Source organism: Rhipicephalus microplus, unplaced genomic scaffold (assembly GCF_043290135.1).
Source record: "Rhipicephalus microplus isolate Deutch F79 unplaced genomic scaffold, USDA_Rmic scaffold_208, whole genome shotgun sequence".
Lineage (NCBI taxonomy): Eukaryota > Metazoa > Arthropoda > Arachnida > Ixodida > Ixodidae > Rhipicephalus > Rhipicephalus microplus.
Window position 1 is genome coordinate 125,001 of NW_027464779.1, and position 10,000 is coordinate 135,000.

A 10,000-nucleotide genomic window follows, 5' to 3' on the forward strand; every position below is an offset into this window, starting at 1 on the left:
TCGGCGCCGGAGCCGCGTACGAGCCTACTCGAGGCGGAAGAACGAAGCCAGCAAGGGCCTGGCCGCAAGTGCGTTCAATTGTCGGGACGTCCAAGTCCCTCGTTCTTCCGTGCTTCCTCTTTCGGCAAGTCGTTGCGGCACCTTCCCAAAGCGCGCAGACCCGCTAATCGCGACGAGCGCGACGTGGCCGTGCCGCCTTTCCCTCGGCAGCAAGCAAAACGCCTGGCAACGTCGACGCTCCCCTAACCGCGATCTCGCACCGTGTTTCGTGTGGCGAATTCAAAAGCCGGCCGGCGCTGCTGCAACCATTACGGTCGGTACGCATACGCCGCGGAGGGCGGGACGGTCATCGGAGCGTGCGGTTCCTCCATCGAGTACTGCGCACCTCGGCCGTCGCATCGCCGTGCCATGACCGGCCGCGCGTCAACGCGAACCGGTGCCAGCGAGATCCCTCGCCTGCAAGAACCGACCGGCAGCCTCCGTCACCCGAGGACGCGGAGGCGCTTGCCGCGGACGGCGGGACGGTATGCACTGGTGCACAGCGGACCCGTCACATCGCCAGTTCCTTGACCGACCGCCGACGCTTGTGCCGTTCCTCTCGTACTTGGCAGTCGCCGCGCGATTGTCGGGTCTCGTTCTTGCACGCTCGAACGGTCGGGAGGGCACTCGGCTGGCGTTTCGGGAACGCGCAGCCTCGCCTTCTACCGACGTAACCACGACTCGCCGTTCGCGCTCCGCCGCTCCTGTTTACAGTACTAGGCGGTCCCGCAGCGGTCGGGTCGCGCATTTCGAGCGCTTCGAGCCACGGTGCAGTGGCGGGTCGAAAGCCGACCTATGAGTGCGTTGCGCCGTTTGTACCCGCGTCCGCCACCTGGCCGACCGTCCAAGGTCGCGGTGTTGGCGTCCGCTGGGCGCAACAATTTGTCACGGGGTGCCGCTCCACATTCAGGCAGCCCCGTGGGGAAAAGCCGACCCCGCGTCCAAACGGGGTCAGCGGCAGAAAGTGTCGGGCGCAGACGCAGCTGAGGCGCTCACCCTTCACAATCCGTTAATGATCCTTCCGCAGGTTCACCTACGGAAACCTTGTTACGACTTTTACTTCCTCTAAATGATCAAGTTTGGTCATCTTTCCAACAGACCGGCGCAACCGAAAGGCCGCGCCGGACATCGGTCCGAAGACCTCACTAAATCATTCAATCGGTAGTAGCGACGGGCGGTGTGTACAAAGGGCAGGGACGTAATCAACGCGAGCTTATGACTCGCGCTTACTGGGAATTCCTCGTTCAAGGGGAACAATTGCAAGCCCCTATCCCAATCACGAAAGAAGTTCCACGGGTTACCCAGTCTTTTCAGACAGGGATAAAGACACGCTGCTTCCTTCAGTGTAGCGCGCGTGCGGCCCCGGACATCTAAGGGCATCACAGACCTGTTATTGCTCTGTTTCGTGCGGCTAGGAGCCGCTTGTCCCTCTAAGAAGGTTGTAAGGTGCTGGGAACCCCGCACCTATTTAATAGGCTAGAGTCTCGTTCGTTATCGGAATTAACCAGACAAATCGCTCCACCAACTAAGAACGGCCATGCACCACCATCCACCGAATCAAGAAAGAGCTCTCAATCTGTCAATCCTCCCAGTGTCCGGGCCGGGTAAGTTTTCCCGTGTTGAGTCAAATTAAGCCGCAGGCTCCACTCCTGGTGGTGCCCTTCCGTCAATTCCTTTAAGTTTCAGCTTTGCAACCATACTTCCCCCGGAACCCAAATACTTTGGTTTCCCGGAAGCTGCCCGCCGAGTCATTTGAGTAACTCAGGCGGATCGCTGGTTGGCATCGTTTATGGTCAGAACTAGGGCGGTATCTGATCGCCTTCGAACCTCTGACTTTCGTTCTTGATCAATGAAAACATTCTTGGCAAATGCTTTCGCAGTAGTTCGTCTTGCGACGGTCCAAGAATTTCACCTCTAGCGCCGCAATACGAATGCCCCCGTCCGTCCCTCTTAATCATTACCTCGTATTCCAAAAACCAACAGAACAGAAACGAGGTCTTGTTCTATTATTCCATGCAAGTTTATTCAGGCGACTCGCCTGCGTTGAGCACTCTAATTTTTTCAAAGTAAAAGCACCGGCCATCTCGAGGCACACAATGAAGTGCACCAAGAAAGAACCGGCATGATGTTCAGTCCGAGCCGTCGCATCGGGTAGATGCACTACTCGTCTGGAACTGAGATCCAACTACGAGCTTTTTAACCGCAGCAGCTTTAGTATACGCTATTGGAGCTGGAATTACCGCGGCTGCTGGCACCAGACTTGCCCTCCAATTGATCCTCGTTAAAGGATTTAGAGTGTACTCATTTCAATTACGGGGCCTCAAAAGAGTCCCGTATTGTTATTTTTCGTCACTACCTCCCCGTGCCGGGAGTGGGTAATTTGCGCGCCTGCTGCCTTCCTTGGATGTGGTAGCCGTTTCTCAGGCTCCCTCTCCGGAATCGAACCCTGATTCTCCGTTACCCGTAACAACCATGGTAAGCAAGTAACCTACCATCGAAAGTTGATAAGGCAGACACTTGAAAGAAACGTCGCCGGCTCGTGGCCATGCGATCAGCACAAAGTTATCCAGAGTCACCACACAATACGGGCCGAAACCCGATCGATCTTGGTCTAATAAAAGCACCCGTTACCCAAAGGGCTCCAGGCTCACTGCATGTATTAGCTCTAGAATTGCCACAGTTATCCAAGTAGGAAGAAACGATCTAAGGAACCATAACTGATTTAATGAGCCATTCGCGGTTTCGCCTTATTTCGGCATGTACTTAGACATGCATGGCTTAATCTTTGAGACAAGCATATGATTACTGGCAGGATCAACCAGGTAATCGTTCGACTGCGCGTCCGTCCTCGCCCTCGGCGGGCCGGACGCAGTCTGTGTGCGGCGGAGGCCACCTTCAGGCGCCCCAACACGCTTATTTTGCACTCCGAGATGACGGCGTTCGAGCTCGCTACGGCACAACCTTCCCGAAAGACGAGTGGGAGCCGTGCGGCAAGAAGCACGTTCATGCTCGCTCTTTTTCGTTGCATCGACTCGGTCGCGCCGTGCGGGTTGCCCAAGCCCGCTGCACTGTCGGTGGACCGGCCGGAACTAGCAACGGAGCCGAGACTGCAAAGCCGCCAGACGACGGGTCACGCCCGCGTCTTCGGCGCTTTCGCATCTGAATCGCCCGAGGACGACACGGAACACACCTCGATATCGTGGTAAAACGGCACCGTCCGACAACCAGCCCCTAACGCATCAAGCGGATGAGGCTGCAGACGACTGCCGTGGATTCCCCTGGAGCAGACCCGAGGACACGCTTGACGAGGCCGAAGCCCGCCGCATATCAGACACCCGGTCGCTTTCGCGTACGCCGCTCACGAGAACCCCCACATAATAGCAGCGATAAGTACCCAGACCTCCTTGGGCCCTAATACGAGCGTACTCGAGAAAATTTCACCGCGGGTGTGCCCCGAAACGTGTGGCATGTTGAGCGTGCCACAAGTCTACGTCGCTCTCAAACCCGCCGAGGTCGTAGAATTTGCGACCCTACTCACGAAATTCCCACCGAGGATACGGCCGCAAACGTACCGCACCTTGGGTAGGCCACGAGTTTGTGCAACACTACGCTGACGGCACAGCACCGAGGTCGTGCGCGCACGCACGGGAAAATTCCGCCGCGGTTTCTGCCGAAAACGTGAGGCACCACGACTCTCCGCAAGTTCGCGTCGACTGCGAAAGACCGAAGTCGTGAACGACGTGTCCGCTACTCGCCGCCGACACGCTGGACACCAAACGTACAACGACTCGACGGCGTCGTAGAGGCCCACGACGCGGTTTTCCTTAACGACGTCTCGGCGTGGCACCGACAGGTTAGAACGGCCGACCAACGTTCCCTGTCCGCCGTTCGGCTCAGTCGAAGGGCTCGGCGACTTCGGCAACGCTGCGAAGCCGCACGGTGACGCACGCCATGTCCCCATTTTTTTTTTTCTTTCTGCGTCTGCCGGGGTGCCCCTATAATAGCAGCGATAAGCACCCAGACCGCCGTGGGTCGCTCGCCCCGGCTGACGTGGTTTTTCGTACTCCTGCGGCGGTCGCCGTCAAGCACGTCCAAATACGCTACTTTCGTGGGCGCATTCACGCTCTTTCGCTTCGCCGGAGTGCCAGCACTCACTCTGCCAAAAACGGCGAACATCCGAGCGGCGGTTCCCACTTTTGCGTCGGCGTCGCAAACCCCGCCCCGGCAGACGAGGTTTGCCGTACTCGTGCGACGGTGGCCGGCGGGCACGTCGAAAGACGCCGATATCGTGCGCGAATTGGCGCACCTTGGCTTCACCGGAGTGCCGCCACTGACTCCTCCAAAAACGGCGAAGATCCGAGCGGCGCTTCCCACTTTCGCATCGGCGTCCCGAACTCCGCCCCGGCTGACGCGGTTTACCGTACTCGTGCGACGGTCGCCGGCGAGCACGTGGAAAGACGCCGATATCGTGCCCGAATCGGCTCCGTTCGGCTTCGCCGGAGTGCCAGCACTGGCTCGGCGAAAGACGACGAACATCCGAGCGACGGTTCTCACTATTGCGTACGCGTCGCAAACCCCGCCCCGGCAGACGCACTTTGCCGTACTCGTGCGACGGTCGCCGGCGAGCACGTAGAAAGACGCCGATATCGTGCCGGAATCGGCCCCGTTTGGCTTCGCCGGAGTGCCAGCACTCACTCGGCCACAAACGGCGAACATCCGAGCGGCGGTTCCCACTTAGCCGTCGGCGTCCCGAACTCCGCCCCGGCAGACGCGGTTGCCGAGCTCGTGCGACTAGCGACCGCGAAGCCGTCTCGCGACGCCGCTTTCGTGCGCGGCTCCCACTGCGACCTGGGTCACCCGAGGTCGACGAGCAAAAAAGAATGTCGAAAAAAATTTTTTTTTTTTTTGCGTCTGCCGGGGTGCCCCTATAATAGCAGCGATAAGCACCCAGACCGCCATGGGTCGCTCGCCCCGGCTGACGTGGTTTTTCGTTTTCCTGCGGTGGTCGTCGTCAAGCACGTCCAAACACGCCACTTTCGTGGGCGCATTCGCGCTCTTTCGCTTCGCCGGAGTGCCAGCACTCACTCTGCCAAAAACGGCGAACATCCGAGCGGCGGTTCCCACTTTTGCGTCGGCGTCGCAAACCCCGCCCCGGCAGACGAGGTTTGCCGTACTCGTGCGACGGTGGCCGGCGGGCACGTCGAAAGACGCCGATATCGTGCGCGAATTGGCGCACCTTGGCTTCACCGGAGTGCCGCCACTGACTCCTCCAAAAACGGCGAAGATCCGAGCGGCGCTTCCCACTTTCGCATCGGCGTCCCGAACTCCGCCCCGGCTGACGCGGTTTACCGTACTCGTGCGACGGTCGCCGGCGAGCACGTGGAAAGACGCCGATATCGTGCCCGAATCGGCTCCGTTCGGCTTCGCCGGATTGCCAGCACTGGCTCGGCGAAAGACGACGAACATCCGAGCGACGGTTCTCACTATTGCGTACGCGTCGCAAACCCCGCCCCGGCAGACGCACTTTGCCGTACTCGTGCGACGGTCGCCGGCGAGCACGTAGAAAGACGCCGATATCGTGCCGGAATCGGCCCCGTTTGGCTTCGCCGGAGTGCCAGCACTCACTCGGCCACAAACGGCGAACATCCGAGCGGCGGTTCCCACTTAGCCGTCGGCGTCCCGAACTCCGCCCCGGCAGACGCGGTTGCCGAGCTCGTGCGACTAGCGACCGCGAAGCCGTCTCGCGACGCCGCTTTCGTGCGCGGCTCCCACTGCGACCTGGGTCACCCGAGGTCGACGAGCAAAAAAGAATGTCGAAAAAAATTTTTTTTTTTTTTTTGCGTCTGCCGGGGTGCCCCTATAATAGCAGCGATAAGCACCCAGACCGCCATGGGTCGCTCGCCCCGGCTGACGTGGTTTTTCGTTTTCCTGCGGTGGTCGTCGTCAAGCACGTCCAAACACGCCACTTTCGTGGGCGCATTCGCGCTCTTTCGCTTCGCCGGAGTGCCAGCACTCACTCTGCCAAAAACGGCGAACATCCTAGTGGCGGTTCCCACTTTTGCGTCGGCGTCGCCAACCCCGCCCCGGCATACGCGGTTTGCCGTACTCGTGCGGCGGTGGCCGGCGGGCACGTCGAAAGACACCGATATCGTGCGCGAGTCGATGCTTCTTGGTCTCGCAGGAGGGCCGCCACTCACTCCTGCAAAAACGGCGAAGATCCGAGCGGCGCTTCCCACTTTTTCGTCGGCGTCGCAAACCTCGCCCCGGCAGACGCGCTTTGCCGTACTCGTGCGACGGTCGCCGGCGAGCACGTCGAAATACGCCGATATCGTGCCCGAATCGGCCCCGTTTCGCTTCGCCGGAGTGCCAGCACTCGCTCGGCCAAAGACGACGAACATCCGAGCGACGGTTCCCACTATTGCGTACGCGTCGCGAACCCCGCCCCGGCAGACGCGGTTTGCCGTACTCGTGCGGCGGTGGCCGGCGGGCACGTCGAAAGACGCCGATATCGTGCACGAATTGGCGCTCCTTGGCTTCACCGGAGTGCCAGCACTCACTCGGCCAAAAACGGCGAACATCCGAGCAGCGGTACCCACTTAGCCGTCGGCATCCCGAACTCCGCGCCGGCTGACGCGGTTGCCGAGCTCGTGCGACTAGCGACCGCGAACGCGTCTCGCGACGCCGCTTTCGTGCGCGGCTCCCATTGCGACCTGGGTTACCCGAGCTCGACCAGCAAAAAAGAAGGTCGAAAATTTTTTTTTTTTTTTCTGCGTCTGCCGGGGTGCCCCTATAATAGCAGCGATAAGCACCCAGACCGCCGTGTGTCGCTCGCCCCGGCTGACGTGGTTTTTCGTACTCCTGCAGCGGTCGCCGTCACGCACGTCCAAATACGCCACTTTCGTGGGCGCATTCGCGCTCTTTCGCGTCGCCGGAGTGCCAGCACTCACTCTGCCAAAAACGGCCAACATCCGAGCGGCGGTTCCCACTTTTGCGTCGGCGTCGTAAACCCCGCCCCGGCAGACGCGGTTTGCCCTACTCGTGCGACGGTCGCCGGCGAGCGCGTCGAAAGACGCCGATATCGTGCGCTAATTGGCGCTCCCTGGCTTCTCCGGAGTGCCGCCACTCACTCCTCCAAAAACGGCGAAGATCCGAGCGGCGTTCTCCACTTTCGCATCGGCGTCCCGAACTCCGCCCGGGCTGACGCGGTTTACCGTACTCGTGCGACGGTCGCCGGCGGGCACGTCGAAAGACGCCGATATCGTGCCGTAATCGGCCCCGTTTGGCTTCGCCCGTGTGCCAGCACTCACTCGGCCAAAAACGGCGAACATCCGAGCAGCGTTTCCCACTTTCGCATCGGCGTCCCGAAGCCCGCCCCGGCAGACGCGGTTTGCCCTACTCGAGCGACGGTCGCCGGCGATCACGTCGAAAGGCGCCGAATTCGTGCACGAATCGATGCTTCTTGGTCTCGCAGGAGGGCCGCCACTCACTCCTGCAAAAACGGCGAAGATCCGAGTTGCGCTTCCCACTTTTTCGTCGGCGTCCCGAACTACGCCCCGGCTGACGCGGTTTACCGTACTCGTGCGACGGTCGCCGGCGGGCACTTCAAAATACGCCGATTTCGTGGGCGCATTCACGCTGTTTCGCTTCCCCGGAGTGCCAACACTCACTCTGCCGAAAGCGGCGATCATCCGAGCGGCGGTTCCCACTTTTGCGTCGGCTTCGCAAACGGCGCCCCGGCAGACGCGCTCGTGCGACGTACTCGTGCGACGGTCGCCGGCGAGCACGTCGAAAGACGCCGATATCGTGCTCGAATCGACCCCGTTTCGCTTCGCCGGAGTGCTGCCAGTCACGGCGCAGAAAACGGCGAACAAGTGTTTTTTTTTTTTTTTTTCCTAGAATTTGTGTTATAGAAGGCACATTTGATATCGGACGATAATTTTCAACTTTATCACGCGCACCGATTTTCGTGTAGAGGTTTGCAAGTTTATGGGAATTTCTCCACTTGGAATAATGCGATTTAGTAGTACTACGAGAACTTCATGGATGTACTCAAGGGTACGGGGCAAGTCAGTTACGTCAACACCTGCAGATTTTTTACACTTCAAACTGAAAATTGTTGGTTGTGAGTCCTCGTGTGATATTAAAGGCCGATTCGCTAACACATAGAACAAAGAAAGAAAGGAAGAAAAAACGCCCGCGCTCGCTCAAGAAACCTGGGTTCGCAACAAGTGGCAACAACAAGCAACCGAGCGAGTGCGCCAAAACCCGTGGCGGCCGAACAAACGCGAAGTCCCAACCGCGTCAGCCGGGGCGGCACGGGACAGGAAAAATCACTTCAGCCGGGGCGGCGGGGCACCGAATAAACCTCGTCACCTCGTCGCAGGATAAAAGAGGAAACAAAAAGTCTAAACAGCGTCTGCTGGAGCGAATGCGTAATAAAACAACAACAACAACAAAAAAAAAAAACACCCGCGCTCAAGAAGTCTGCAATCACCACAAAAGGCGACTGTGACCGAGCAGCGTCAGCCGGGGCCGTGCGGAAACGGAAAAACCGCGACTACCGGGGCGTCGAGGCACCGAAAAATCCACTTCAGCCGCGGCGAAAAAAAAAAACAAAAAGAAAGACGGAGGGGGGGGGGGGGAACCACGTCTGCCGGGGCGAAGGAAAAAAAAAAAACGCGTCTGCCGGGGCGAGCCCGGGTGCGGCACCACCGGGAAAACTGTGGCAAACAGACATGGCGATCGAGTGAGTGGGCCGCCAGCCAGGCTCAGCCAAAAAGTGCAAAGTCCGAACTGCGTCAGCCGGGGCGGCAAAAACCACGTCAGCCGGGGCGGCGCAAAAAACCGCGTCTGCCGGGGCGGCACGAAACCGCGTCAGCCGGGGCGGCGCGAAAACTGCGTCAGCCGGGGCGAAAGAAAAAAAAAAAAAAAACGCGTCTGCCGGGGCGAGCCCGGGTGCGGCACCACCGGGAAAACTGTGGCAAACAGACATGGCGATCGAGTGAGTGGGCCGCCAGCCAGGCACAGCCGAAAAGTGCAAAGTCCGAACCGTGTCAGCCGGGGCGGCAAAAAACCGCGTCAGCCGGGGCGGCGCAAAAAACCGCGTCTGCCGGGGCGGCACGAAACCGCGTCTGCCGGGGCGGCGCGAAAACTGCGTCAGCCGGGGCGAGCCCGGGTGCGGCACCACCGGGAAAACTGTGGCAAACAGACATGGCGATCGAGTGAGTGGGCCGCCAGCCAGGCTCAGCCAAAAAGTGCCAAGTCCGAACTGCGTCAGCCGGGGCGGCAAAAAACCGCGTCAGCCGGGGCGGCGCAAAAAACCGCGTCTGCCGGGGCGGCGCGAAAACCGCGTCTGCCGGGGCGGCGCGAAAACTGCGTCAGCCGGGGCGAAAGAAAAAAAAAAACGCGTCTGCCGGGGCGAGCCCGGGTGCGGCACCACCGGGAAAACTGTGGCAAACAGACATGGCGATCGAGTGAGTGGGCCGCCAGCAAGGCTCAGCCAAAAAGTGCTAAGTCCGAACTGCGTCAGCTGGGGCGGCAAAAAACCGCGTCTGCCGGGGCGGCACGAAACCGCGTCAGCCGGGGCGGCGCGAAAACCGCGTCTGCCGGGGCGGCACGAAACCGCGTCAGCCGGGGCGGCGCGAAAACTGCGTCAGCCGGGGCGAGCCCGGGTGCGGCACCACCGGGAAAACTGTGGCAAACAGACATGGCGATCGAGTGAGTGGGCCGCCAGCCAGGCACAGCCGAAAAGTGCTAAGTCCGAACTGCGTCAGCCGGGGCGGCAAAAACCGCGTCAGCCGGGGCGGCGCGAAAACCGCGTCTGCCGGGGCGGCACGAAACCGCGTCAGCCGGGGCGGCGCGAAAACTGCGTCAGCCGGGGCGAGCCCGGGTGCGGCACCACCGGGAAAACTGTGGCTAACAGACATGGCGATCGAGTGAGTGGGCCACCAGCCAGGCTCAG

At 60.4% G+C, this 10,000-nt stretch overlaps 1 non-coding gene across 1 annotated transcript; it reads right to left on the bottom strand.

The window, feature by feature from the left end:
- Positions 1 to 1,049: 1,049 nt before the first annotated feature.
- Positions 1,050 to 2,864, bottom strand: LOC142792236 (small subunit ribosomal RNA). Its single transcript, XR_012890765.1, has one exon. It is a non-coding gene; the product is annotated as a small subunit ribosomal RNA (ribosomal RNA).
- Positions 2,865 to 10,000: the final 7,136 nt, after the last annotated feature.